At 40.7% G+C, this 23,209-nt stretch overlaps 1 protein-coding gene across 3 annotated transcripts in view; it reads left to right on the forward strand.

Moving 5' to 3' along the window:
- Positions 1 to 23,209, forward strand: part of lrrc7 (leucine rich repeat containing 7) — a 146,930-nt gene that overhangs the window by 26,494 nt on the left and 97,227 nt on the right. For all 3 annotated transcript variants that reach the window (XM_056258864.1, XM_056258862.1, XM_056258865.1), the window contains exon 2: positions 9,979 to 10,251. The gene's annotated coding sequence lies outside the window, so the exon portion shown is untranslated. The remainder of the gene's footprint in view (positions 1 to 9,978; positions 10,252 to 23,209) is intronic.

Here is a 23,209-nt window from a genome sequence, read left to right on the forward strand (position 1 = left end):
GCTTATCTCATCTTTGAGCATGGAAATAGAAAATGGTTGATGGATTGAAGTCTAAAGTATCCACACTAAAGAAATTATTGTACAGTAGATTGACATTACTGATGGTGGCTTAGTTATGAAGTAGGGCCAATTTTGCAAGTCTTAACTAGAAGATTAGTGAGCAGTAAGTATGTTTGCTTTGGTGTCTCGTTACCATTTCCACGACGCACATGCTGTAGTCAACAGTAGATGATAAAATGACAGAACTTAATTCATATCCTCTGTCTTGCACTTTCTCCTCCGTAGCCTGCAGTTTCCATGGCAACTCTGTGTAGCATGAGCGCTTGTCAGCCCACTCAGGCAGGCCTCGCTGTGTGAAGTCACAAATAAAACATTCTCTCTCTTCATCTCCCCATCCCTACTGCAGTACAAACCCAAGCACTTCCTCATGACTATACCAGTTCCATCGATTCACGCAAGAATCACACCAGTCCACTCAGTTTGTGGAATAGTAAAGAGTAGCAAATCGATCTGATATTGCCAATAATGGTAGAGGTTTTTAGTTATTGGCAGGGTAATGTTTCATTTTAAGCATTGATTGTACTGTACAATACCTTTTATGTTATGAAGATATATTTTTAAAGCTGAAAGGTCAAGCTTGGATTATGGCTAAGGACATCAGTTGACACTGTCAAGCTCAGTTTTGATCTTGAACTGTAACAAAGTGCTTTAGAGAATAAGATAACTTTTTTTTCTGTTGTCAGAAGTTTCTGTCTTATATTTCATATGCAGGAACTTCATAATTTCTGTTCCAGAAATCATTCCATTATCTAGAATAATTTATATATTCTGCACCTTTGTAGCTATTTACTGTTTAATTCACATCGCGGTACAATTTAATGCCTTATTTTAGGGGACAAAATCAGTGTGTTGTATATTTAAAATATTTACTGTATTCTTTGAAGGATCGTTAATCAAAAAACGAAAATTCTGTAATTTACTCACCCTCATTCCAAACCTGTATGACTTTCTTTCTTCTGTGGAAGATGAAATATATTTTGAAGAATCTTCATGCTGATCTTTTGCAATAACAGTAGTTCATAGTAACAAAATGATTAAAAAAAGGAAACATAAGAGGCATCTATGACTACATTTGGCACTTTATTCGAAGTCTTCTAAAGACATATGCTAGATTTATCTAAAGAAGAAGCCAAATTTAAGTCATTATGTATTGATAATATTGCCCTTGAGATGCTTTAAAGCTGATAACTTTAAAACTGTTGAAAATGGATCACTGAGTCAGTAAGTTAAAAATGATTCATGAATGAATCAGTCCAATTCCATTTAATGAATGATTCTGAATAGTGAATTAATCACGTGGTATGATTTGTGAACCTAATCCACAAGTTCATTGAAAAGAACCAGCTCAAAATTCTGATTTTCTGTTCAGTTTATATACAGTATATATAAATGGAGAGATAAACTTTCATTTTTGGGTGAACTGTACCTTTAACAAGTAGAAGCTTAAGACATTTAAGGACAAATATTATATTGTCTGGCTCAGTGGGTTTGCTGCATTTTGGGTGAATGACTACATGGTAACTGATGGTACCTGCTTGGTCATTTCCCAACAGGGAGGATGTGATTTGTAGTTATAGTGGTTCATTCCGGCTGACGTTCATTTTGTCCTCTGCACCTGAACCTAAAAAACATAAGAAACATGAACAACGATCAGTTAAAGAAATTGCTTTGTTTTTTCATTACTTTTATTTCAATTTCAGCTTGAATGTTTAAACAGGTCTTGCCTTAATTCAGAGTACAATTCTTCACCATACTGACAAAATGCAGAGGCACCAGAAATAACAAAGTAGGCCAGTGCAAGGTATTCTGGGATGCCTAGACACCCTTTGGGTGCCATCAAGAGACTTTTGTCTATTATTATTACTCTGTTGCATGGGTGCCTGTTTAGCTTCTCAAGGAGTCTTGTGACATTAGATGGTTTACAGCATCTAATTTGATCTTATCTTGAACTAATGGGCTGTTTATTTTATGTTTAGTTAATACTTATTCAATCTTCATGTGGAATATTCAGTTATAGATCATAGCTGAAAATAAAACTTAAAAAGTCTCATATGGCATATTATGAAGAAAGCAAGCAACTTGACAATGAAAACATGAAAGAATTCTAGGATAATTAATGTTGAGGATGCATTGAAAATCACAGAGCCACTTATTTTTGTGCACTATGAAACCATAGGTTATAAAATGCATAACATATCAGTTCCATTTAAAACAGACCTCTTCTTAAAACACAAAAATGCTACAGGCAGGTGTAGGGGATGAAACTTGCTCTGTGAGAGGCCATATGGGCTGTGCTAGAGCCTGGAGGTGCTCCCGTTCAAGTGACTCAGTGATCTCGTCTCCTCACGTGGCAACTCCGCTTATCCTCAACTCTCCGCCGCGGGCCGTCAACATTAGAGGCAGGAGTGATTGTGTGTGGCCTGCTGTGCTTCATAATAAACATTCATGATATGTTTTAGCATTTGTACTACCTCGCTAATGTGTAGCAATGTTGATGGTACGTCCCAGAAACAGAGGACCTTGGGGACGATTGCTCCATTTTCCCCTTCCTTCTGTTTATTAATTTATCTGTTTTATTTGTGCCATGCCTGACCTGAGGACAGCTTAGCCGCCTTTAAATGAGTGCAAGGTGCTCATGAACATTTGCTTTTGAAGGACGGATTTGCATTTGAAAGATTTCAAGACCTTTTCACTCAGTTCAAATCATTTCAGGTGTTTCTTCAAGGCACTTTTGTCCCTGTAGACTGTGAATTTCCTTAAAAATCAGTTTATTCAATATACATACAGTAAACTATAAAACATTGAATGTGCATGGCATGCATTATTGGAGAATTCTGTCATTTTTTTCTCCTAAAGTTTCATGAACAAATGTCATTTCCACCCAGGCTTACAGTTAACAAAAAATTAAATAAAAATGTATATAAATAAACAAAGATATTTTTGTTGCTTGAAATAAATTAAACATTAATTGAAATAAAATGTGAGAAAAAAAAACTTAAACTTCATTTATTTTATCCTGTTGGCCAAGAAAAGTTTTACATGATATATAACTAAAACTAAAATATACAATATATATATATATATAGACTATTTGGTAACACTTTATTTTGATAGTCCCTTTTGAACATTCTGTTGACTATTTATAAGTAACATTGCACCTACATGTCTAACTCTCATTAGAGTATTAGTAGACTGTCTGCTTAATATCTGCTAACTCTTTATTGTGATGGTCCCCCAAAAGACATTCTACTGACTATAAGTAACTTTGCAACTATGTCAACTTATTCTAACCCTACTAGTCTACTAATACTCTACTAACACTCTAGTGTACACTCTAGACTGTATACATGTCTATATAGACATTTAAAAAAAAAAAAACTAAACAACAAAAACACATCCAAATAAACAAAGTATCTCAATGATACTAAAAATAAAAAATGTTTCCACCACATTCGTGATCAAAATGTTGGTGGAGGAAATTATATTTTAAGCATTTTTAGAATGAAATGGCTGACTACTTTGTCTTGCTAAGGATAATTTCATATTTTAAATACACATAATTAAGTCAAATAATTATTTAAAAAGCATGAAACTATGATTTAAGTAAGTGTTTTATTTACATATCACAGCTCAAGCATTTTACATATTTCATCTCAAACATGCTTATTGTCTTTGAGGTACACAACTACAATAACTTTTAGTAAAGTTTTAGTTTTGGTAAAATAGTCGGTTGCGGTAAAAAGAATGCCACGACAATGTACTTGTGTAAAACATTGATGTAAATAATTTTCATACAATGGTAAAGTAGTTTATTACAATATTTGTTACAATTACAATATTACATTATAATATTTTTTTTTTTCAAAATTTAAGATTAATTTTAATTAATTCATTTTTTTTATCAGTCCGAGACGCATGTACTTTAATTACAAAAACTGTATTTACAATACAACTGTAACAAATGGATCTAAATGAATTGAGTGTTTCCAGTCCACGCATATTTTCTATGTGAAGAATCACCTTGATTGAATGGAGGTTGGATTCCACTTGGTATTCTGCCTCAGTTAGAGGGTCCCATTAAGCTATACATCATCATTTGTAGGATGGAGACTGGGCCCCATCTCCCCATGCCTCACTGGGACAATGACCTTAAACGTTTCGCTTCCATTAAATAGAGCGATTGAACCTGAGCTTGGCATGTTTAAATGCCGCTGTTTGCCATACTGTGCAAATTACAATTCTTTTCCCTAGCATTGATCTCTGGCTGTGGGCTCCCCTCTGGAGATGTGATTTAATTACACCCCATCCTCTCTCTTGGTTAAGCCTGTTTCATCAGAATGCTCCCACGTGCCATGGGAATCCGTAAGCATGAGGTCACTGGCTTTACTTCCTGCTGAGCAGATCTGGACCTCAGGTGTCGGAAGCTAGTTGGCATTTGACAAACGGCACCAAGTGTACACCTGGAACACTGATTTTGCTGTTATGATGACCATGTGATCGGCATTCTCGTTCAGTGTATTCTCAACCGTCATTTAATTATTTATTTTACCTTGGAGTTCTTAAAGAAATAGTTCACTTAAAAATGTAAAGTTCAATGTTTAATATTAATTACCCACCCGTATGATATACTTCAACTGCTATTATTTTATTTAACGCAAAGGAGATTTTCTGAAGAATCTTCACATTGCTCTTTCCATACAACATCAATTCACACCGATGGTTAAGTTCCAAAAATGACAAAAAAGATAACAAAAAACACACCAATAAAGCACCATAAAAGTCATCCATATGACTCACGCACTATATTCCAAGTCTTCTGAAGCCTTAAGTCATAATAATACACTGACATTTTTCCTCTCCAGGCAGTGAGCTGTTAACTCGAGAACTGTTGTGACTGGATCATATAGTCTCGAGAACCAGATTGGCAAATTAATAACTCTTTTGTGCTGGATCAGGTTCACAAATCATACTGAGTGATTTGTTGATGAGTTCAATCGAATCAGATTGATTTGTTCACGAATCAAGTTCACCTCACTGACAGATTTGGTAAGATTGTCAGTAAATAATGACTTGAATTTGGTTTGTTCCTCATATAGATCTAGCATATGGCTTTAAAAGACTTAGGGCATTTTCACACCTGGCTCGTTTGGAGCAGTTGTTTTGGAAGCTGGTGCGGTTTTCCGTAGTTCGGTTCATTTAGGCATATATAAACACGGCAATAGCACTTGGATCCACACCAAAACAATCGAACCAAGTGGTATCAGGAAATTCTGTTTCTGAAAGCAGCTTTCCTATAGCTCAAACGGTAGAGCGTTGGGACTTGCAACGCCAAAGTCATGGGTTTGATTCCCAGGGAAAGCAAGAACTGATAAGAATGTATAAATGTGTACCTTGAAATGCAATGTAAGCTAATGTAAATGAAAATGTGAAATGCATTATAAAAGCAGCAGTGCCTGATTCTGAGAGTGTTTGTAGTTGAAATCCAAAGAGCCCCTCTTCTTTTTTTTTGTCTTACATAAAAAAGAAGAAGAAAAAATAGGACACACATGTGAGTAATAAAATTGTCATATTTGGGTGAACTACCTCTTTTAAATAGTACTACAGTCATTCTATGATAGTACTACTCTGCATGCTTCTAAATTTAACATCTACTCAGTTTTACACCAAAAATAAATAGAACACACTTTTGTGTTTTGATTGTCTTTTTTTTTTTAGGGCATCTTTATAAATAGTTGCACCACCATGGCAGGGTGTTGTTGGCATCACTCACATAATCCCCCTTTATCTTTGTGCTGAGGTTGGCAACGTTTTTCCGCAACTCCATCTCTAATGCCTGTGAGTCATGCATCCTCATTTTGAATGTACGCTTAGATCCATTGACTAGTTTTATATTGAGAAATGCTCAAGCCTACTTTTCCTGTTGTATCCATAGTTGTTGTTGTTTTTTTAGCTGTGCCCCAAGGACCCAAGGCACTTGACTTGAGGAATGATGTTCTAGAGTTCCAGAGGGAATTTGTAATGTCCCGGAGTTATGTGAAATTTGACTGGTGTTGACAATTACATGTACTTCAAAAAGAACATGAAGCACTGAGGAGAATTCAGATCGGTTTGTTCTCTGGCACCCAGTGAGTCATTTCTGTTTAACACAACACCCCCTCTGCTTTCTGCTTCCTGATTATATAGACGGTGCTTTGATTGGTTGCAGTAGAAATCATGTGTACAGTGAAGAGACATAAGTGGATTGTGAAATTCAAAGCAAACATATTGTGATATACAGTTATATTTTACAGCAATTCTAAACTAAAGGTGCGTGTACTTAAGCAAGTTCCAGGGACAGATTTTGATTGTGCTTTTGATTAATCATGTAAAACAGGAATTATGACTTAAAAACATTAAGGCCATCCCCCCCCGAATAGCAGAATATGCTAATCAATGACGTGAAGATAGTTAACTCCACATCAGTAACATAAATTCATCCACTAACCAATCAGAAACGTCCTGTTGCATTCTACATGTTGTCACTTCTTCTCAAGTCTCTCCATCATTGTCCGACTCCAGTTTAAACATTAAAGGCAGAACAGTTTCTGACATTTTAGTGCTTCTCTGTGTGAGGTAATCGGAGCTGCTCACACACACACACACACACAAACGTTTTTACTGACCCTTAAAAAGGGACTATTTAACATGCTGTACAAAAAAATCTGCGGGGTATTTCGAGCTAAAACTTCATATACACACTCTGGGGACAACAGAGACTTATTTTACATACTGTAAAAAGGGGCATTATACCACCCCTTTAAGCTAGGATGTAGGCCTTACTAGCTTTTATAAATGTGCCCTAGAAAGAAAAAAATTACTGGTGTGCATCTTGAGACAAAACGTTGGCACTGACATATTTTAAAGGGATACTCCACCCAAAAATGAAAATTCTGTCATCATTTACTCACCCTCAAGTTGTTGCAAACCTGTATGAGTTTCTTTCTTCTGCTGAACACAAAGGAAGATATTTTGAAGAACGATTGGAACCAAACAGTTGTTTGGGACCATTGACTTCCATAGTAGAAAAAAAAAATACTATGGAAGTCAATGGTGCCAAAGTTCCAATCGTTCTTCAAAATATCTTCCTTTGTTTTCAGCAGAAGAAAGAAACTCATACAGGTTTGCAACAACTTGAGGGTGAGTAAATGATGACAGAATTTTCATTTTTGGGTGGAGTATCCCTTTAAGATATGTCAGTGCAAGTTGCTTTCCGTTAAAACAGCTCAAACATGCACTTTAGTCTGGGACTATTTTAAGCCTTGTCTGTGAAACCGGGGTTATGGCTATAATATATATAGGGGTATAAAATAACCTGCTGTGGTTAATTTCTGGATAGATTTTAGTGTGTAGATTTAGTAATAATAAAAAAAAAGAAATTAAACCTTATATTTAGCAAGGATGCATTACATTTATTTTAAGGGATTTTAAGACTTTTAGAAATGATTTCTAAAAAAAAATGGATCACAGTTTCCACAAAAATATTAAGCAGCACATTCAACATTGATCATAATGAGAATTTTGATAATTTAATGAGATTTTTTTCTTGAGCACAAAATCATCAAATTAGATTGATCTACAACAAAATAGTGCAAGCTTTGGTGATAACTAAGCGAATATTTAATGACTACAATAGTAATTTCTCACTATAAAATGACAGCAAAAGTGGATAACGTTGATCAAAAACTTACATTTACACACAAACTGACCACCAATCGAAAGTTTCAGATGCGGTCTTTATTTTTTAGCTAAAATGTCACAGAATGGAAAGCACAGGATTGTGGGATGTCAAAGGCAGCAAATGATATATCTATGCGGCCTTCAAAAATCGATCAGATGAAGGGGTGCTTCTCATTTCTTATTTGTGAATCCTGGTTTTCCTTTCCTCTCATCTTAGCTCCACCCCCTTAGGATGCGAGGGAAGGATACACTTGTGTAGCCTCGCTCATGACTCCTCATGAAGGAAACGAGGAATGATCAATTTGAGTATTGAGAAGCACCCAAGGTATTTTAGGAGACAGGAAGTAACAGGAATTAAGCTAAAATTAGATTTGTACGTGGCTTGATGCCTTAGTACCTTTGAATGTAGCCTCCAAAGGCAGCATTGTTAAGCTTTCGGATGCAGCCACGGTATCACCAGGCTCCTCGTCATCCCCAAACAATGCTCTCACTCACTCGAATACTAGCACCTGCACCTGTTCCCCATCAGCACGCCAATCAGCCCTGCGTAAAAGCACACACCTCACACTCAGTCATTGCCTGGTCTCATTTATGGACAACAGACTACTTACTCTAAAGATTAAAACAACAAAGATCAACCATCCAGAACCTGCAATGCTGCCATACTCACCTGCATCTCTGTTATAGTCCACTGCTGTGGTTTGAAATATCTGTCTCTGAGTCTGGTGTTCCCTGACACACAGGAATAAATTACATTTTTAAATATAGGCTATGTTAAAATAGAAAACAATAACAAATGATGTCACATTATTATGGTTTTACTGTACTGCATAAAATCAAAAGGCTTTTAAATGTTTTTCCCCCTCACAGATTTTTAGTCACTTTAATAATATTAGTGTTGAACTTTAATTATACTCAATATATTTTTTTATTTTTAAGATGTTAAAATGTTTTCAAATGTTTAAGTTTCATGGGAAAAGTTAATTTTATGAACTAAATATGTACAATTTGTTTGTATCAAAAGTAAAATTCAGGTTTATTGTCATATTTGAGCATATTGCAGGATATGAAATAAAATGCATGAGAATGTATTGGATATAAAAAAACATGGTTCCTGCAAACGTAACACAGTTTCAGCAAGTAATACGGTAAATTACAGACAATAAAAATGACAGTGTTAGAAGAAAAAAATGCATTATTCCATATGTAGCCACAGCCACTCTCTGTTTTTAGTGTTAGTGTTTAGAGCTGTATCATTTTTATAAGCTCAAGATATTAAATGTTTTCGGAGCGTTCACATGCAGTTCCTTAGATGTGAGTTACTGCTCATCATCTTGTGTCTCTGAAAGCAGTCTTGCCCTGCAGCCATAAATCTGTTTACTTTAATAGTGAGCTGTTCCCACATGCTGATCTTAAAAGCTGTGCTGTTTGCCACCAAAAGTGTATTTGCACTAGTGCTAAATCATATGGAAATGATACTGTGAATTTTCTTAATTTTTTTTTATAAATAAATAGGCAGGGATAGATTTTGTATCTTCACCCACATTTTCTCAGACCCAATACCTTTCAATCCCAGTTTAGTATCTCTGGTATGCAATAATTTAGGTCGTATTGTGCACAATTCATCAGCCTGCATAATCTTGCATCAAAAAGTAATAACTTGCTCCACTCTAAAATGACTTCATAGACATCTGTCTATTGGTTAATGTTTACTAATATTCAAATGAACTTACTGTTTCAGTTAAATCTTTCTGAAATGGTACTTTTAACGCAGACATTGAATGCCAGTCAACTTTAATGTAGTAAATATTACAACAATACTAGCAAATTGTTGTTGTAAAAAAAAAAAAAAAAAAAAAAAAACCTTTAAACTTGACGTTCAGGTCAACCAATTCCTGATGGATAACATGTTTCACTTGAAAAAACATTGCATTACGGAAGTGAACTTGGTTACTTGTGTGGATACAAACCCTAAACATTAAAAATGTTCTGCCTACATTGAGTTCCAGAGTTCTGCAGTTAGGCTATAATAATATACAAACTATTCTCTGTGTTAAATGAATGTTTTAATTAGGAATGCTTTATTTCGATGGAAATGGTGAGAAGGCGAAAAAAAAAGGAAGTGTAGGATTTTTTTTTAGTGTAAAGTTTGAAATGATGGGCTAAAAAGAATAACAACGTCTCCTTTTCTCTGTTTTGCAGGTGCATTTGGAAACAAGAGGCAGCCTCTTTCGGTCAGTGCTTCAGGACTGAGAGTGTAGCATGGGTGATATAACAGGATATGCCATCAGAGTCTAGTGGCTGGCAGGATTTGGACAGGAGGCTGAAGATGAGGAAAACAAGTGTTTGCACACAAATGAACTGGGTGGCTGTCTATACCCACCAGTGATTATCTACACAAGTCCTGCCTGCTCTGGGAGTCTCTACAGAGAGCAGCCAATAAAATCTACAAAAGGTCATCCCATTTCTACTTCGGTAAGTGTGAAAAACTGCAGAATAAAAAAGAGCAATATACTGATAATGTATATTATCAGCTGGTGCTGTCTGTCTGAGGTATAAAAAAAATGTATGTAATGTTCTCTGTTCTGTTTCAAATTAGTGCTTGTGTTTGTATGCTTAAAAAAGAATATGAACGAGGTTCAAGGAAAATAGTATATTAAAAGGGATGTGGTAGAGCTGGCCTTTGTTCTGTGCCTGATACTGTTGCCCTTCCTTTACAAGTTACTGCTACTGTCATGACAATCCAAATGGCTTCATAATTTCCTGTGGTCATAGAGGTCTATTGAATGGTTGAGTGAACTTTTCTTTTGTAAGGGGCTCACTGAGCTTTATTGCAGTCTGGACAGATAATGGCATCATTTGACTTCTGGCCCTGCCCTGTGATTGAGATTGGTAACAGCTGGGCACAATTGTCCAACAGTTTTGATTTGGGGGCTATAGACTATTGAGTTTTGTAACTGAGTTTTGTAACTGAACTTCACTGAATACAGCAGATTGGTGAGGATAGAAACTATTACTCTGGAAAATTCTGATATTTCTTTTTTTACAGCTGCTCTTATTTTGACGTTTTTTATTATTATAAAAGGAGTATTTTGTAGTAGAGTTTAGTGTGTTTCAAATTAAATATGTGGTAACGTTGTATTATATATTGTTACTAATGTACTTCTGAGGGGAAACAGGGTGTTTCCTATGAAGTCAGCTTCAGCATTCTTTTCAGGCTGATATCTTACAAGTGGTCTATAAAATGATATAATAAAAAATATTTTGGTAAGTTTACTTAAAGCCCCTATGCATTATAAAGGTATTTATAATGTACATTATAATATATTGTATCTTTTCATAAATACAGTAATTTAAAATGCATTATACTATTTGCAGATTCTGAAATTGGTTGTTTGTCATGTGTTTGAATACATTATACTTTCTAAAGGCTTGTTTAATGAATAGATAAGTATTATAATGTATTATAACTGTGGTTAAAATAAAGACCATAAAATGCATTATAAGGTGCATTAAGGCAGAATTACTGCATTAAAAATACTTTTATAATTACAGTTAGTAATGGGTGTGTATAGTTACCAAAATTTCCTATGATAAAATTCCTTAAAGGGATACTCCACCGTTTTTTCATATTAAACTGTTATTCCCTTAACTAAGACGAGTTGATACATACCTCTCTCGTCTCAGTGCGTGCACTTAATCGCTCGGTCTTGCAGCGAAACTTTGTTAGCACTTAGCTTAGCCCAGTTCATTCATTAGGATCCGAGCAGAGAAGCGACCAAACACCTCCACGTTTTCCCTATTTAAATACAGTTACACGAGTAGTGTACCTCGACCAAGAATGGTGACACAAAATAAAACGTTGCGCTTTTCTAAGCGTGTAAAATGGAAAACTATAATGTATGGCGGAATACCATAGCAAGTGCTTGGGAGCACTTCGACTCGGCACATATATATCTACGGACTCGGCGCAGTAATATCATCACTCCAGAGAGGGAGAGGGGGGAGAGGATTTTTCAGGAGTGTGATATTACTGCGCCGAGTCGAAGTGCTCCCAAGCACTTGCTATGGTATTCCGCCATACATTATAGTTATCCACTTTACACGCTTAGAAAAGCGCAATGTTTTATTTTGTGTCACCATCCTTGGTCGAGTTACACTACTTTTTTTTAATGGATAACGTATCGGTTACCTAATGTAACCTCGGTTCTCTCTAGAAGAGGTTCTCTCGTATTGCGTAAGTTAGCTTACGCTATGGGAAAGATTCATCTTTTCGAGATATTGAAGCCAAAAAATTCTCCTTAATTTTGTATTCATTGTCAACACAGTGCAGCAGCTAGCAGACCTAGAGCAGGCTTTCTAGCGTGCTCATTGGCTGCCCTGCGGCAACTGCAGCAGCCTACCACTGAGCCTGGCGTGACGTCACGTCCAATGAAGGGTGCTCACGCCCTCATCGCGTCTTAGCCTGTCAGAATGGGCGTGGCTTAACGCATATAAGCGGGGCTCGGAGGCTGTTTCCCTGGTTTTCATCGACTGAAGCGAAAGTCACTCGCGCCGCGAGCACGGCCGGTTACGCAATACTCGTTCCCTCTTCTAGAGAGAACCGAGGTTACGATAGGTAACTGATACGTTCTCTTACGAGAGGTTCTCTCGTATTGCGTAAGTTAGCTTACGCTACGGGAACACTTTGTCAACGTCGTGCGCGCCAAGCATCCACTCATGAGTCCCAGGGAATCCCGGGGATCCCAGATTAAGCGGGGAATAAGGCGACCAGCAACGCGGGCCGGCCTAAGTACATAAGCACTCATAGGGAATACAGAGCGGCGCTGCCGGTCCGTATAAACGTATAGCATATTAACCCAATATAGTGCAGCTCAACCAGGAGAGCTAAGTCGCGTGAGGGTAGCCTGCGCACAAACCGATCTGGACAGAACATACATCTCACTTATACTGACAGAAGTTTAGCCTGCAGGGCGGGAACTTCCAGGTTATAAAACCTAACAAAGGTGGATGGGGAGGCCCAGCCCGCCACCACACATATGTCATGAATAGAAATTCCGCTGGACCATGCCCATGACGAGGCCATGCCTCTAGTGGAATGAGCCCTGACGCCCAAAGGGCATTGCAGACCTTTTGACGCATAAGCAGCTGCAATAGCGTCCACTATCCATCTGGACAGGCTTTGTTTCGAGGCAGTGAGACCTTTGGTGCGCCCACCGAACGAAACGAAGAGCTGCTCCGAGTGCCTGAAAGGGGCGGAGCGCGTATATGTACAGCGCGTAATGTCTGTGACAGCCGTGTCCGCTCCGTGAACCAAATTTGGTTCTCCCATCGCTATAAGGAGCACCGAGTGGCGCGTTTCCCTGATCCTCTTGATCACCTGTGGCAACAGAGAGACTGGAGGGAAAGCATACAGCGGGCGGCTGGGCCAGATTTGGGGTAGCGCGTCTTCGTTCTTCGAAAAGAACATTGGGCAGTGAGCGTTGTCTTTTGATGCAAAAAGGTCGACTTCCGCTTTGCCGAAAAGGCGCCATAGTAACTGGACTGTTTGGGGGTGCAGGGACCATTCCCCTGGGGGAATAATGTCCCTGGACAGTCTGTCTGGGCCGTCGTTCAGGTGGCCTGGCATGTGTGCAGCTCTCAGCGAGCGCAGATGGTGCTGAGACCAAACGAGGAGGCGTTCTGTTAGATCGCAGAGGTTCCTGGATCTGACACCGCCCTGACGGTTCATGTAGGACACCATAGACATGTCGTCTGAACGGACTAGAACATGGTGGTCCCGTATGAATGGGAGGAAGCGCTTCAGCGCGTTCTCGACCGCTATCATTTCCAGACAGTTTATGTGAAGGAGCTTCTCTTGGTATGACCACAGGCCAAAGACTGGTCTGCCCTCGAAGAGAGCGCCCCAACCTGAGTTGGACGCATCTGTCGAGATGACCTTCCGATACGAGACAGCCCCCATAGTCACTCCCCGCTGATACCAGTCGGCCGTTAACCAGGGCTGCAGAGCCGAGATGCAGCTCTGAGTCACTCTGATTCGTTTGCATGCGCATTAAGCCCAGCTGGAGCACTGCAGCAGCTGAGGCCATACAACCCAACATCTTCTGAAAAGTTTTCAAGGGGACGATGCTGCCCTTCTGGTAAGACCAAACGAGGCGTCGAACACGGCACGCGCGCTGTGTCAATAAACGAGCCGTCATAGCCACGGAGTCCAGCTCTATTCCTAGAAAGGAAATTGACTGGCTGGGCAGTAATGAGCTCTTGGTCCAGTTGACCGTGAGACCCAAGCTTTCCAGATGACTGAGAAGCACTGTTCTGTGAGATAAAAGTTATATCTCTGACTGTGCTAGAATCAGCCAATCGTCCAGATAGTTCATAATTCGCAAGCCCTGATTTCTCAAGGGGGCGAGAGCCGCGTCCATGCACTTCGTGAATGTATGGGGTGCTAAAGACAGGCTGAACGGCAAGACGGTGTATTGATATACCCGACCGTCAAAGGCGAATCTCAAGAATGGCCTGTGACGGGGTATTATCTGAATCTGAAAATAGGCATCTTTCAGATCGAGAGATATAAACCAGTCCCTCGGGCGAACGTGCGCAAGGATTTTTCTGGTCGTAAGGATTTTGAACGGTCTTTTCACAAGAACTTTGTTCAAATGTCTCAGATCTAAGATAGGTCTGAGTGTCCCGTCCTTCTTCGGTACGAGAAAATAACGGCTGTAAAAGCCTGACTCGCTCAGAGAAGGCGGTACCAGTTCTATGGCCCCTTTGCACAGCAGCTTCGCTATTTCTGCGCGGAGTAGATGTGCTACTTCCACATTCCACGTCGTCGCGATCCATGCTCGAAAGCGCAGGGGACGGCAATCGAACTGTAGCGAATAGCCCTGCCTTATTGTGCTTAGCACCCATTCTGATACCCCGGGAATCGCTTCCCACCTTTTTATACGTGTAGCTAGTAGGGGTGGCACGGTTCACAAAACCCACGGTTCGGTTTGTATCACGGTTTTAGGGTCACAGTTTTCGGTTCTGTACGGTTCTTGTTGTTATTTTTTCTTTTAATCTTTAACACTCCAGAAATGTACTTCAGCATATGATATATAGCTTAATTATCCACAATTTAGGATACAGTATTAACAAAAATTTTATATCATGCAATCATGCACAAACTGAATTTGACTTGACTTTAAGCAGATTATTGGGACCATCTCCGAGGAAAGCTAGGTGAGAGTGAATGAAAAGCATACGGAGCCGTCGCGCTCGCGGTACTTTGATGTCATTCACCGATCGCTCTGTGCAGCACCGGTTCAAGTCGAACAAGCCTCGTATATGTACAGTATGTCCACACACGTCTTATTTCGTACGAAAAGGAAACACGTCTGAGGTCACATACGGGCAAGAGGCTACATCGCGCATGCGTCGAACCGTGAGACACACACACGCTCCGAACCAAGACAAGCGAACCGAACGGTTCGGATGTTTTTTCATGTACCGTGCCACCCCTAGTAGCTAGGGGTAGGATGGCCTCCGGGTTCTAATCGCCGCACTGTGTGGGCTCGAGAAACTGAACCGGAGGAATGGGCGCGGCGCGCGCACCCTCGGTGCTTGAACACGGCGGCTCGCTGACAGTGATGGCAGGCTGTTTTGTATGTGACATCCCGATTGCTATGAATGGGGAGCGTTTTGTGATCACTTTGTGATGCGCGAGCGGCGCCTTGGGCGAAGTGTTTATTAGTAAGCGTGAGCGCTCGTGAGCGGGCACGGGACTTGTACTCATATGTGACGCCCCGATCGCTTTGGATAGGGAGCGCTTTGTGACAACTTCGAGATGCGCGGGCAGCGTCTGGGGAGAGGTGTGTGTTAATAAGCGTGAGCGGGCACGGGACTTATATTCGTAACCTGACTGATATGTGACCGTGTGACAGAGCGGGCAGAGAGTAGGCGTGAGCACGGGCTCGTGGGCATATTTCCTACATCTAACTCTCGAGCGGCATTTGCCAGCTTAATGAGAGTGGGCTCTGTGAGTGACATGGGAAGTGTTGTGCTTGTGTGTAGGGGTGAACACTGACATGTGGGCACTTTTTCTACACTTAAAACACCATCGGCGTGAGCCGGATAACCAGACATTGTACTCTTTATGAGATTTCTCTGGGTCGCCGTGAAAACGGCAGTTGTGTGCAGGCGAGCGGGTCGTTTTACCGGCTCGTTGGCTGCTGAATGTACCACTGCAGTAGCCTGTTCGAAGGGGACTGACCGGGAGAGGAGTTTTGACGGCGGTCCGGCCGCTGCGGGACTCAGCCGTCTTTTCCCTCTTGCTGCCGCTAGGAGGGCTTCACGTGCTCGGGCTTCAGCGTGATCCTTGGCCGAGGCCCCCGTGGGGGAGGTGGCCTGTGACGGCTGGCCGAGTGCGACCTAGGGCGGCCGCCCTGTCGTCGTTGCGAGGGCTGCCTAGGCTGTGCTGGGCACTGTGAAGCGGTTCGTGCAGGCAACTGGTCACGTGGGTGGCTTGCAGTGGAACTAGAGCGTCGCTCTAGTCCCTTTCTCATCCCACTCACGGAGGAGATCAGCCTGGAGGATCTGTAGTACAGCCATCGAGTGAAGGGCAGACGCGGCCTGTCCGGCGGCGAAAAACACGCGGCCGACAAAGGCGGACGTGGTCCTACAGGCTTTAGACGGGAGAGCAGACTTTGAGCGCCATCTCGCGGAGGGCGGACAAAGGTGCGCTGCGACCGCCTCTTCCACGGGGGGATAGAGGTATATCCCTTCTCGGCGGTGCCTGGGAGAGCGACACGGAGACGTGAAATTGAAGCCTCGCGGAGAATGGAGCATTCCACGACTTTGTAAGCTCCGTGTGGAGTTCCGGCAGGAAAGGCGCAGGCCTGGATGCGGGCGCTTGACGGCGGTGGTGAAGAAAACAGCCGTCGAGTCTCTTAGGCACGGGCTCTTTAGACGGTGACCACTCGAGGCCGAGTTGGTCGACGGCCTTAGAGAGAAGGCGCAACAGCTCAGCGTCCACTCCAGCACGGGGCCAGATTCCTGGATCGAGGAGGAGGCGGAGTGATGCGAACCCGACCACTCCTCACTATCCGATGCCAGAATGGAGCAGCAGTCCCCTGTGGCTTGTTCTTCCCCCTCCTCATCCGAAGCGACGGCAGTGCGCGTCCGTGAGGGGGGGCGGAGAAGGCTAGAGCGAAGCTTGTGGGAGTAATTCCGGCGAGCGATTCGCGGTGGCCACAGGCTCCGGAGGCCTTTGAGAACGGCGCTTCTTCTTGCGCGGTCCTACGAAGGGCGGAGTGACAGCTTCTGGGTTGAAAACTTCGAGTCGAGCCCGCTGGGTTGACGTCGAAAGTTCGTTGCAGTGCTCGCAGCCTCCCGACGAGAGAGCGAGCGCTGCGTGTTCCTGGCCCAGGCAGAGAGCGCAGATCACATGGCGGTCTCCAACGCTGAGCGGGGCTCTGCACGAGCCGCAGGAAGTGCGAGGCATCTTGAAAAAGATGTCTCGCTGCTCTTTTAGAAGTGGTGTCGCAGCGGCGAACACACACAGGAGATAGAGCTCAAAGAGGTAAAAAGGATACGTCGCCGGATAGCGTAGCTCGCACGGATGGCTTGAAGGCGGCAAAGGCTGCCGGCTTCTTCAGGTGCTGTCCTTAGCTGGCTGTTCGCTCCTCAGACGGCGACGGCTTCTCTCGGAGTCCAGCGATGCGAAGAGCTTCGCTGAAGAGATGAAAATCAGGGAAACAGCCTCCGAGCCCCGCTTATATACGCTAAGCCACACCCATTCTGGCAGGCTAAGATGCGATGGACGTGACGTGACGGGCTAAGACGCGTTGGACGTGACGTCACGCCAGGCTCAGTGGTAGGCTGCTGCAGTTGCCGTAGGGCAGCCAATGAACACGCTAGACAGCCTGCTCTAGGTCTGCTAGCTGCTGCACTGCGATGACAATGAATACAACATTAAGGATAATTTTTTGGCTTCAATATCTCGAAAAGATTAATCTTTCCCATAGCGTAAGCTAACTTTCGCAATACGAGAGAACCTCTCGTAAGAGAATTTTAAGTAAGCTTTAGATTGCGCATCGACCAAACGCCAGTAAATTACCAATGCAACTGATATGTTACCATTAAATTGTGAATCCCTAAACCTTTAGCATTCCCATTCATTTGGGCCATGCTAACCAGCCGAACTCTGACTCCTTGGTGAAAATTCCTACTCGTATACTCAAATTGGGGCTAAGTGATCTACACGAGTGAGTGTTGCTGTGAGAGACCTAATGAATGGCTTCAGGAACACTTCTCGCTCTCAGCTATTCAGCCAGGTGTTCTCATTAGCACCTTCTTGCTTTAGTGAGAAGAAAAGAGATGTGAGAAATGAAGTCATGCTGAATTCACCATGCTTGAATTTTTGACACACATTCTCCTAAATCCTTGTGAGACTATAGGCTACTCTTAATGTTTTTGTTGAGTCATGTATGCTCTGACAGACTATTCGTTTTGCAGTTCATTTATATGCGCGATCTTACACCAATTATGCTTAAGATTACAACAGTCCAATATACTTAAACGCACTGATTTATTTATCAGGTGAAGGTTTCCTTATTTTTTCCCCAAGTTTTAATGTCAGACTGGAGAACAATTGCATGGTTTTTATCATCATGTTTTGCATGTAACATACATTTTTTGTTGAATGTTTGATTAAAGCATGTGTAAAAGCATTCACCTAATTAGTTTGGACAAGATCCTTCGATCACATTTAGGCTTCGTTTTATTTTTGAGGGTTGAGATTATGTTGCAATTGTGATATTTGGGACACTTGCCGGACATGTCATATCAATTTGTTTCTCAGAATGCTTGAATTGGTTGTACAACAGCTGTCAGTCTAGCCAAGAATAGGCTGCTCAAACCTTTAATTCACTGACTGAACGCTTTTGTATATGGATAGTTAAAATGATCGCACAAATCGTCTTTGATTTACGGGCCATTTCCCAAAACCATCGTAAAGGCCTTGTACGTTTTCGTTTGAAAACGCATCTTTTTCTCTCCGTTTTTGTCCTTCCGTCCACACTGAGATGGCGTTTTTAGCAACAAAAACTAAGCTTTTTGAAAAAGTGGATACATTTGAATACCATTTTAGCGTTGTAGTGTGGGCTGTCAAAATAGAGGTATTTAAAAACAATGACGTAAGTTTAGTCATTTGACGCATATTAAACCTGGGATGGATGTAACACTTTTTGCTTCAGCACCTATAACTCGCTGAATTTTTTAGCTTGAGTTCTCAAACTTTTATACAAAGTACCGACATTTATTTACTATAAATGGAACCAATTCAAGCCTCTACAAGAATATCACAGTCCAATCGTTCTTCAAAATATCTTCCTTTGTGTTCAGCAGAAGAAAGAAACTCATACAGGTTTGCAACAACTTGAGGGTGAGTAAATGATGACAGAATTTTCATTTTTGGGTGGAGTATCCCTTTAACGGTATACTTCATAAACACTACTACAATGTACCAGATTAAAGAACTTCTTTGCACATCTTTAAGTCTAACAAAAAATAACATGTCAATGTGCACGTGAGTGTGTGTATATTCTTAAACAGAGTCACAGTGCTGACAGATGAATGATGCTGGTAACCCAGGAGTGCAGGCTTGATGGGCCCAGAAACTGCATAGGGCGCATTTCACCCAAACCTTCTTTGGCTTTGAGTTGTTAAATTGCTCCATCCAAACCACTTTATTTAAAACACTGGCAGAGACACCTCTGTCAGTCTTTCTTTATCATGCCCTAGTTATTTTTTAAAAACCTTAAAATCAATAAAATTCTTAGTTATATTCTTAGTAAGGGGATGGTTGTAACACTTTTTAAATAAGTGTTACAACCCACCCCACCCCTGTCAGACAATGTTTAGCTAGCTGTATTAGCATAGTGGTTTGAAATTAGATGGGGGGAAATGTTTTACATATTGCCTGATAAACTACTATTCAATCTAAGGCTAGGTTCACACTGCAGGCTGAAACGACCCAATTCCGACTTTTTTGCCCCTATATCTGACCTGTATCTGATCTTTTCATGACAGTCTGAACGACACAGATCCGATCTTTTCAAATGCGACCCAGGCCACTTGGGTATGTGGTCCAAATCCGATATGTATCCGTTCTTTTGAAATGCGACGTCAATCTGAACGGCCAGGTCACATGTATCCGACCCGCACGTCATTGATATGCAACAAACGTCATAATTCTGCGTTGAAGTAGGCAGGAATGAGAAGATTGTAATTGTGCTGGCTCTGTAGGGAAAATAACTTTAATATTGCTAAAACGAGCTCCACTGTTGACATCCATGTTTAGCTACTTCCGCAAACAACAAGTGACGTCGTTGACCGTTGAGTACTCTTCTGCGCATGCGGGTCACTTCTGGGTCATTTCACGTTCACGTTCACACAGGAGATCACAAAAGGTCGCATTTAATTGGAAATGTGAACGGCCTTGACAAAAAATCTAATTTAAAAAAAAAATCGGAATTGAGCATTAAGCCCCTGCAGTGTGAACGCAGCCATAAGTCATACAATTTTATCTGCAATAGTACAGATACTAAACAAAATATAGTATTGGTCAAATGTTTACTTTTTTTTTTTTCTATATATATTCTGCATGTGCCTGTTTCCAGCCTTGAAAATCACCATTCTGGATCGGGGAGGAAGTAGGAAAATACTGAAGTGATCACATGACTCATATCTTATCCCTAATTGGTGGAATTGATGGTGTTACAACTCTCCCCATGTTACAACCATCTGGTATTGTGCCTGTTATGTGCTATTCACTTTCACACAGTTGCTAAAATATGTTACTTTGCACTCTCTTCATATCACAGTCCTGCAAATGATCCTGCCAGAAGAATTGCTTGATAACTTGATTATGTCCTTTTTATGAGGGTTTAAGCATGTGCTGTAAGGTGAATTTAGCGTTTTCCGACGTTTCAGTGTGGATGAGAAACTTTTGGAAAACGCTTAAAAACGCTAATGTGGACGGAGAGCGTTTTGAAATGAAAACTCATGTTGACATAGCCTTAAGTAGTACTTGAAAACTTAGTAGCAATATGAGTGCTCTGAAGTAATCGTAAATCCCTAAGTGCATCGTAAGGAGACAGAGTTATGAGGTCACCGGCAAATTGCACCTAAACTTTACTCCTGTCCAATATTACTTTAATATTGTTTTTATGTATATTTCTTTATTAGTTTTTTTACTTGTTTTTTGTTTGCTTAAATTCATTTTAACATAATAAAGAAATAATAATGAATAAAACAAATAAATTAAGGTATGAAAAAGTTCACTGTTGTATATGGACATTTATAGGGCTTATATGCTTATTTTTGAAAAGTACTACAAATAGCCATTTCAATTTGAAACGCTTATAAGAATACTTCTACTGTAGTATTTCATAGAGCCTTAGGCTTGAGGTTTGCAATACCGAAATCTCTTCTCTTCTAAAGCCAGCTTGGCCTTCTTGAGGTCAATGAGCTCCTGCTGAACTTTGTTGTCCCTCTCACTGGCCTCTTTAAGACTTTGTCTAATGTCTTTTAAGACATCTAGTTTATCCTTCTCCAGCTGGTTCTCCTGACTACAACCACAGACATTCTCAAACCGCTGAGGTGTTGTAGCTGTAGTCTGAACAATTGAAGATGGAGGCTGGGGCATGGGTGGGCTGTTGGGAAGACTGGGAGATGGTAGGTGTCTGCCAATGGGAGGTGAACCTGATTGCTCTTATGAGCATGATGGACCTGACTCAGGTTCTGGTTGAGACATCCATACTCCTCCATGGAGGTCAATATAACCACAAATCCTATCTGAGGTACTTGTGCCAAGTATTGACAGTGCCTTTTCTTCTTCCCTTGAGGCTTGCAAAGTCCTCCCACTTCTTCCTGGCCTCCTTCCCTGATCTTTTAATGCCACTAGTTGCAGTTAGTTTTGTAGCAATATAATACAATATTATTATGCTATTATGTTTTTGTTTATTTGTATGACTGCCCTTAACCCTGCTGAAAATGATATGTTTTTTTAGCTCCACATCCTCTAAAATAACATTAATTTACTCTTTTTGAAAAACTTCTTTGTTTTTTGGTTCAGCCATTTTTGCTGGTGTCTCCACCTTATGTGCTTGTATAGATTTTTGGCACCGTAGCAAATGATAATTAGGCTAAACATTTCAAAATACAAGCATGTGCTACAATTACGAGCCATTCTATAAGGCAACATTTCAGCACCTGTCAAACGGACAGCGACTCTTAAGTAGCACTTAAAGCACAGCTGCGTGCGATCGTGTTAAGTCCATTTTTGTGAAACGCACGTGAAATAAACATGAATGTTCGTAGAAAACGCCCTTAAGTGTTAAGGTCCATCGTTATCTGAAACCGCAGCCCAGGACAAAGTTAAATTTCGATTTCAGATGTTGACTGTTTATAGGTTGTAGGTTTATCTCTACATGATTGGGATTTCCTGCCATTTGTCTTCTTGTCTATTGTACTGATGGGAAACTATATTATGGAAGATCCAGAGTCTAGACTGACGGCGGTAACTGGATGAAAGCAGTGAGTTAAGAAAAATGTAATACAAGCGGTAAAACTCACACCCACTCTGAATCTTCATTATAATCATGTGGAATTTTAGACAGTAAGGTTCGGAACTGTGCCACTATTGGCTGGCCAATCAGAGTCACGTCTTGTGTTAATAGTGATGCTGAAATAAAAGCACTCCACATAGTATTTTGGCACAAATTTATCTGGTATTTGGTAGAAGCTGGCCAAATTAGGTTGATGCCAACATAAACACTTTCTTAGTCTCATCCTTAAAAAAGACATTTTTAAAATCTATATTATACTTGGTTCACTTGCAACAAGTATAAACATGGTTTGTGAAGACCACAATGGGTTTTAAGTAGTTAACTAAACCTATTCATGTTAATCATAGTGTTGTGCTTTATTCATAGATTTTCTGTGTTTATCAAGTCAACTAGCATCAAATTTTAGAAAGAATAATTATACTACAACAGAAATTCGAAGTATAGCATGCAACTATTACAAGTGTTTTCTGCAGCCTCTTCATTTGTCTAGTTAAACCATTTGAGGCCAGTGTATATGTACTGATCTTGTAGGGAAGATCATGGAGTGTTGTAACACATTTTAGTTTCAATGTTTATTGCACATAGCTTTAGTTTAGTGCTCTCAAACTTACTTATTCATTTTAGCAATAATAATGTTATGATAATAGCCATGATATTTCTGCTTTTTTGTTTAAAGGTGTAAATGAAAAGCTTGTTGATTTTATTCATCAAACAATGGAACCTGCTGATTCTGTTCTGCCATTCAACATTTATTACATTGAAATAGTAATTAAAATTAAACTTCTGTCAGTAATTACTCACCCTCATGCTGTTCCAACCCCGTA

The sequence above is a fragment of the Rhinichthys klamathensis genome, unplaced genomic scaffold, assembly GCF_029890125.1.
Source record: "Rhinichthys klamathensis goyatoka isolate OS25496 unplaced genomic scaffold, OSU_Roscu_1.1 h1tg000160l_1, whole genome shotgun sequence".
Classification (NCBI taxonomy): Eukaryota; Metazoa; Chordata; class Actinopteri; order Cypriniformes; family Leuciscidae; genus Rhinichthys; species Rhinichthys klamathensis.